The 8,435-nt window shown below is 29.3% G+C and overlaps 1 long non-coding RNA gene across 1 annotated transcript; it reads right to left on the bottom strand.

The window, feature by feature from the left end:
• Positions 1-3,166: 3,166 nt before the first annotated feature.
• Positions 3,167-3,999, bottom strand: LOC131647271 (uncharacterized). The gene is made up of 3 exons (XR_009297768.1): positions 3,763-3,999; positions 3,592-3,651; positions 3,167-3,422 (listed from the first exon to the last, which is right to left on the bottom strand). It is a non-coding gene; the product is annotated as an uncharacterized LOC131647271 (long non-coding RNA).
• Positions 4,000-8,435: the final 4,436 nt, after the last annotated feature.

Below are 8,435 nucleotides of genomic sequence, written 5' to 3'. Positions count from 1 at the left end.
AAGACGAAGAGGAGAGGATGATGAACGGTTGGATTTTAGGGGGAAGCGTAGTTGATCGTTACCGCGAATGATACCATGTTAGAGATAGATCTCTGATCTCATCTCACACCAGAAAAATGAAGAAGAAGGTAAGAGTAAAGTTTTCATTAATTATCCACAGAGCAATACAAGAGTTTATATACATGTTATCCATAGCCTTGAAAGAGCCATTCAGCAAAGGACACGTGGATAACAAACTATAACTACCAACCAGAAATAGCAAAGTAAAATACTGATACAGATAGATAAGCCTATGTGGAAACTATACTCCAATACAAGAATAATCAAACACCTTTCTATCTTCTCATTTCCAGGGTTTTTCTTTAGTTCCAGTATTTTTGAGATTTGATTAAGAATAATTTATTAATTACCTTAAGTTATAACACTATTCTGTTCTGTTACTATTATGTGTTACATAGGACTATGAAGTTTCAATAATGTGGGCGAACGATGGTTATCTAGTGGATAGTTTCGCGATATCGAAAAAGGACAGATCTAAACAATTTTAAATCGTTTTTTCTGGAAAAAAAATCTAGAAATTACACACATGGAAGGGTGGGATGGAAATTTGTGGAAAAAAAACTGAAGAATAGCAATTTAATTGAAAGGGTGCGAGGAATTACACACATGGAAGTGTGCGAGAAATTTAATTGAACCATCATCTTAAATTTAACCAATTTTCAATAGTGAAAAAATCTGTAAATAAATTATCAGTAGTGAAAAGAACTGGAAAATATGTATTTTGTTCTTGAAGAATAATATAGCCGGGTCTAGAAAAAAAGAAAAAATCATGATAGATATTAAACAAAATTATTATCCCCCTCCGTCTACAATCAGTGATCCAACACATCATTTCATAAATATTAAAAAAGTATAAAAAAAAGTAAAAGAGATAATATTATTTTTATTATAATATTCTATTGGGAATTAGGGATGGACAACGGTTCGGATTCGGGCCCAAACCATTGAACCGAACCAACTCACAGGTGAGAAGTGCAGGCCAAATTTCCGACCATTTTGTCATTCAGTTTTTTTCTATTCAGTTAACAAACTCGGTTTTTTCGGTTAGCAATTTATTGGGCCATATCGAACTTTAGGCCCGAATTAAAATTAATTGAATTCTTTCTAAAATTTTAGTTAGTCATATTAGTCAGTAGGTCAATTTAAAATTGTGACCCAACTTAAAACATTAATTTTTCCTTTTAATAAATTTTAAAAATTATAATTGAATTGCTTTTAAATCTTTGAAAACTATTAAATATTGATTAAGCTGAATTTTTCTTAAAATTATTTAAAATAAAATATTAAAAAATATATAGTTAATAAAATAGTGATGTTCAAATCTATAATAATTATAGGTTCAAATTTAAGAGCATTCATATTGTACAATTCAACTAATAAATCAATAATGAATAAAATTCAAAATTAATAAGTATTAACAATGAGCACAATTTTAATGCTATTTAAGTTTAATTAGAATTTTAAATTAAAACTCATAAATTCAATATATTAAAACCATAACTACTTTTTTATAATTATTTGATTCAAAATTAATTATCCATTCTTATCAACAAAAATAATTAATCATCCATCATCCATAAACAAACATAAACATTTTTATACATAAAACCAATAAAATGTTTATTTTACCATTATAATATTTAAAAACATGATTATACTAAAACTGTAAATAATTTTCTACAATCAATATTTGATTTTATCCAAACATTAAAAGTAATAAATTATCAAATTTAGTCATAAAACACATAAATGAGAATAAATGATTAATCAAAAGAAAAAAAATATAACTTTATTATTGGTTAACATAAAACCAATAATGTTGAAATGGCTTAGTTTTAGTATATTAACTCTAAAATCAAATGAATAAATAAAATATTTTATAAATAATTAAAATAAGCCAAAATAAAAGTAAAAAAAGGAAGAGTTTAATTTACCTGAACAACACAATCATGAAATAAGTTTCAATGTACACATTTGACATTGTTCTGATTCTCTTCATCCCCCTCTTAAGATCAGGTAGGGATGGCAAGCATACCCGCACTCACGGGGCCCTCCCGCACCCGAACCCGAGTCAACGAGTGAAAATCCAAGTTGACTGGGTTTGGGTTCGGGTGCCACCCGATATTTCCGGTGCGGGTTTGAGTAGTATGAAACCCAAACCCGAAATCCGAAATCACACCCGATTATATATATATATATATATATATATATATATATATAATATTGTGGAAAGTTGCAGGAACATTATAGAAAAATGTATTTTGTTTCGGATTCGGGTTTGGATGAAAAAACCTGAACCCAACGGGTGCGGACGTGGGTGTTATTTTGCCATTCGAACAACATTTGAGTTTGGGTTCGGATTCGGGTGCCGATTTCTGGTGCGGGTTTGAGTAGTGTGAAGCCCGCACCCGACCAGTTGTCATCCCTAATACCAGGTCAATAAAAGAAAGAAATGAAACAAATGAGTAAGGAAAAGATTAATAGTGATGGAAGATTAACAAAAGTAATTCTCAGATTTACAATAACTATGAAGATCTTAGGCAAAATAGATTCAGATCTAGAAAATATTAAAGACAATTTCAGGTATAATAACCCATAGAAACCAACAGCAACAAAATTATGCATATCAGAAAACAATCTATATCAAAGAAAAGAAGAATCATAACCTTAACAAACATAACTTTGAGATAACATTCAAAGGTTAGTGTCAAAATCTTAACAAATATTACCTTTAAAATAAGAATGAAACATTCATTTCAACACTTCCTGAAAGAAATCAAATGCGACTATAAAATTATGTTAGTAAGTTTATGAAAAAATAATTGACAATATATAGCCTGTAAATTAAATGTAACGAGAAACCTTATAATATGAAGTAATGAGAATACCAGCAACTTCTATGACATTATGGAGTTCCTTTTACAAGCTGCAAAAAGATTAGAAAACAACTATTGGTTAATGTCAAAAACTTAACAAACATTTAAAGAATCACCCTTCATTCCACACTTAGTTGAACTTCAAAATCTGAACACAACCAAAATCAAAACAGATCTCTAAATTCATTTAAATTTCACAAAATCCAAATGTTGAATCAAACTTTTTAAGACACTAACAACACAAATCCAAAAACCTCAAACCCTATATCACTTTTATAGTTAACTAAACCCTATCTAACAACCCTTAAAATTAAGAATCAACAAAAATAAACCTTAAAATTAAAAATCAACAAAAATTAACATGTGGTAGGATTCTGTTTCATCAGTGGTAGAACCAGATCTCGTAGCTTCGAATCCGTTGAACACCTGAAAATAAACATTATTAGTGGTAGAACCACCTCTCGTAACTTCCAATCAGTTGAACGCCTACAGATAAACAATTTATGAAGATGAGATGAAATTGATAAAACTAAGAAGTAAACATGTGATGATGTGATGATAAGAGAAGGAAGTCAAGATGATACAAGGAAGGATGGAGAAGGAAAATACAAGGAAGGATTGATGAAGATGGAAACAGCGGCGGAGAAGAAACTACCTCTTAAAATTGTGAAGTAATCTCAGCTGATCATAACTCCTTAGCAACTTCACAAACCACCTTTTAACATGTAAATCAATGAACAAAATTAGGTGATAAGTAAGTCTTTAGTAAGCCACCGAATCGTGAAGAAGAAAACAAACTGAGTAGGGGAGAAAGCACTATACTTACCCTAGAAGAGGATCATGGATGACGATGAGAACGATGGTGGTAGCTTGAAGCTTCGAGCGACATTGAATGGAATGACGAAGAGGAATTAAGGATGGTGGTGGCGGCTGTAACCCTAGATGCGAATGAGAGAAAGTGAAAAAGAGATTGAAAATGACAAACTAATAGCCCTAATCTGAGCTTCTGGGCCAATTGCATTTAAGCCTAGCCTAGTTCTGAAACAAACATACAAACATATAATACAAATTGGCCGATTCCGGATTCCGACGGGTGAAATTTCCAACACCGAAACCGACTGTTCATATCCATTCACACCAAATTAAATCTTCCACCTATACCCGTAACCCGAACAAAACCAACTCGTAGCTCCAAACTCTTTTCAATTCGGTCGGACTCCGTCGGATGGTGACCGTTTGTCCACCCATATTGGGAATGGTGAACTTTATAATAATTAGAAGGTAGAATTGGAAAAAGTATTGAAAATTAAAATGGGTCATTCATTTTGAGACATCATTTTATTTCAAATAGATCACTTATTGTGGGACGGAGGAAGTATTATTTTAATGTTTGGTAGCGGTGAAGATAATGATGATGAATAGAGAAAAATCTATCAACATAAATGAATAATATTATTTTAATGATTAATAATATTAATAAAATAAAATTATTTATAACAACTTGTTTTATCGACAATTGAAAGTCAAAAGTGCAACTTCTTCGTGATGGGCAAACCTGATTTTTATACTGAAATTTATTGTTTAACTTACTTTTGCAAAAAAAAAATTCAAATATAAATCAATTTACTTTTAACTCACTTTTATCCCGAATCAATTTTACATAGTCTATGTTTGATTTCACGTTTGAGATATCCAGAATTGATTCTGGATGCCTAGAATTGATTTTGAGGTGTTTGGTTGATCTCAAGCAGAATTGATTATGCTTTCAAGAATTGATTCTACTTGAAGTTAAAATTTATAATTTTTGATCAAATGTGATTTTTAAATGTGATTTTTAAATGTGATTTTTACACTGAAATTTATTGTTAAACTCACTTTTGCAAAAATTTCTCCAAATATAAATCACTTTACCTTTAACTCACTTTTATTCAAAATCAATTTTATATAATCAATTCACTCAAAATTAATTTTTTCACTGCAGAACCAAACACACACTATCAATTTACAGAAAATCAATTTTATTTTCACCGCACAAACCAAACACACACTCAATTATTTGCTTATCGATTCATGATAAGTACAAATATCATTTACTTTTGTGATGAAAAAGTTCAGATATCATTTACTTTTCTGACTTTTCTGATGAAAAAGTTGTACTAGTATTTATATATACGAACAAAAATGGTTTGTCACATGGTCAGCAGTAGTGTGTGGTTTCAGATTATAAACATCATCATGGTCTATATTTGTCCTTCCTATACCTACTCATGTTCACAACCCAGACTTTGCATTTATGAAAATTTGTCTTATATTTTATATAAGGACACAAATATTTATGACTGAAATTTAAGAGAATAATGTACCTCGTTTTTTTAATGAAAAATTACAGTGGATAACTTCTCTAACCATCACAAAAAGTTGAATAGTATATTTTATCCTATTTTCCACTAATCACATTGTAACATTTAATTTTATCTTATTTAATTATTATTAAATAGTACATTTTTTTGGTTGTTTCCAAACCATTTTACACTAAAGTAATTCTACCCAACTTTTTGAATTGGGTAGATAAGAATTCACCAAAATGATATAATAAGAACATAAATATTTCCAATCCGGGAAGCGGAAGCTTTGGCCCTCAAAGAAGCCATCCTTAGTGCTATTGATTTGCATCTAGAGTATGTTATTTTCGAGAGTGATTCACAAAATACGATTCACGCCATTTGTTCTGATGTTAATGGCTTCTCTGAGTTTAGTACTATTACTTCGTCTATTCGTAGTTTATTGGATAATTTTCCCAACTTTGAGGTTAATTTTGTAAAGCGTCAAACAAATTCGATTGCTCATGCTTTAGCTAAGGCGGTCGATTCTTGGACTAGGCGTAGTTTCTTTAATATGTTTCCTCCTTGTATTGAATATTTACTTATTAATGATATGAGTTGATTTTCTTTTATTAAAAAAAAAAAACAAAAAATATTTATGAGTGAAATTTAAGAGAATAATGCACCTCGTCTTTCTCTCCCTATAATTATCCAATCCCAACTCGGTTAAACCTTGTATCATTAACTTGTACACAAGAAAAGCCATTTTTGTTCGATGATGGTGTGAAAAAGAGTTGTTAAATTGTTCTTCAAAATTGGCTTAATGCTAGATCGCTAAAAAAGAAAAAAAAGCTAAAAATAAAGGGACTAAAAATGTTGCTTCTTTAAAAAGACTGTAATATGTTATAAAGATATTTCTTTTTTGACCAATCAATTGGTCTATAAACCAAGATAAGATAATTTATCCTAGTCAGGTGTTTTTGTAGATTTTTTTAGGGGTGGGAATAAAATCCATTAAGGGAAAATCCATCCAATCCATCCAATAATTTATCCATCCAATCCATCCATCAACCAAATAACTATTTAACGGATTGGATTCAATCCATCCATTTAACTATATGGATGGATTCAATCCATCCATCTCATTTAATAAATCCAATAGATTTTTTTTAGTTTCACTTAAAATTTTCATCTAACAATTGCATTTTTCATCAATAAGTGCTGTTAATTTCTTCTCATTGTTCAAGTAAGTTACTAATTTTTAATGATAATAATAATAATTTTATTTTTTATTTCCACTATCGTGAAATTACTCTTTCTCTCTCACGTAAACAATCATGTTCATCACCAATTAAATATCACCATCAGTTTTTTCACTCACTTTTGTATATATTATGTATATACTTTTGTATATACTTTGAAAAACACCAATTCATTTGAATTGGAAATCATATTTCAAAATAAAATTGAAAAAATCTATAATTCAACACAGTAGTTAAGTATTGAAGGAGAAATAAGAATGCAAGGGTGTCATAATTTAACAACGAAGAAATATATCATTCCAATTATTAAACGAAATTGTAAATTCATACAAAGATAAAAAAATTAGAAACAACATTAGAAAAAAAGAGAAAAATAAAACAGAATAACACTAACAAATAATTATCAAAATTTATCTATCAAATATTATAAATTATGAATAAATATAACATAAATATATTATATCTATATATTCTAAAAATATTATTATAGAGAAATTAAAAAAAAAAAATTTTGTAAAGTTTTAAAATCTAAATTATTAGAAAATTAATTAAAATATTTAAATAAATGTTTTGGATGGATGGATATCCATCCACTATAAAGATGTTAATGGATGGATTGGATTGGATTTTAACCTTAATGGATGGATTGGATTGGATTTTTTAGATGAAGATTTAATGGATTGTTAATGGACTAATGGATTGATTGGATCCATCCATTACCAATCCAATCCATATCCATCCAATCCATCCATTTTGCCACCCCTAGATTTTTTATTCTATGGACAAATGAGTATTTTGGTATTATTTGCTTTTTTTTTTCAGAAAAAATTGGACACGTGATATAAATTTTTGATTCCATGGACAAAATAGAATCAAATGTCTACTTTTGAAAATATTCACTTTCATTTAGAAAAAAAAAAAAATTCAAGTTTCAACACGTGAAACGATTCTCAAAAGGACACTTGAATAGATTAAAACATAAAATTAAACATAATCATTAAAAAGATACATGAATCTTGAGATTTTTTTTTACTAAAATGCCACTATTTTAAAAAAAAAATCAATGTCACACTTTGAATATTTTTTTCTAAATTGCACACTTTTAAAACAAACTCGTTATCCATTGGACGAGTCAATGAAAAAAAATATTTTTATGTATAGGTTTGGCCGAGCCACTTATTAAATCGGATTGTTTTCACTTTTTAAGTTGGATTTCCTGTTAACCGACTTAATAAGTCATGTTGCTATGAAAAATTATTTGAAATTTTACACTTTTTAAGTCAGGTCTTCTCTTAACCGACTTAATAAGTCCTCCTGCTATTTAAAATTTGAAAAATTATTTGAAATTATACACTTATTAAGTCAGGTATCTTGTTAACTGACTTAATAAGTTGTTCAGGCAATGGATGGCCGAGCCTACACATAAAAATAGTTTCTTTCATTGTCTCGACCAATGGATGGCCGAGCTTGTTCTAAAAGTGTGGCATTTTGAATTTTTTTTCAAAGTGTGACATATTGGTATTTTTTCAAAATAGTGGCATTTGAGTAAAAAATCATGAATCCTTACCACAATTAGGGGTGTTCATGGGTTGGGTAAACCCAATAAACCCAGTAAAACCTACCCAAACCGACCCCAAAAGTGGTTGGGTCGGGTTATTGGGTGAATACGACTTTCAAAAATAAAAACCCAGTCAAAATAATTGGGTTATAGGTAAACCCACACCCAACCCACAAAACCCATGGGTTATTGAGTGATTATATTTTTTTCTCTTTTTTATAATTTGACAAGTGATGACTTTGATGTTTTTAATTTTGCTTGCTTCAATTTCAATCTTTTGAACATCTTTTATTCAGTAACTAGTGATTTTAAATTATTTAGGATGTCACATTTTGATTATTTTAATCCTAATTCTAGT

The sequence above is a fragment of the Vicia villosa genome, linkage group LG2 (assembly GCF_029867415.1).
Source record: "Vicia villosa cultivar HV-30 ecotype Madison, WI linkage group LG2, Vvil1.0, whole genome shotgun sequence".
Classification (NCBI taxonomy): Eukaryota; Viridiplantae; Streptophyta; class Magnoliopsida; order Fabales; family Fabaceae; genus Vicia; species Vicia villosa.
This window is presented reverse-complemented; position numbering and strand designations above follow the sequence as displayed.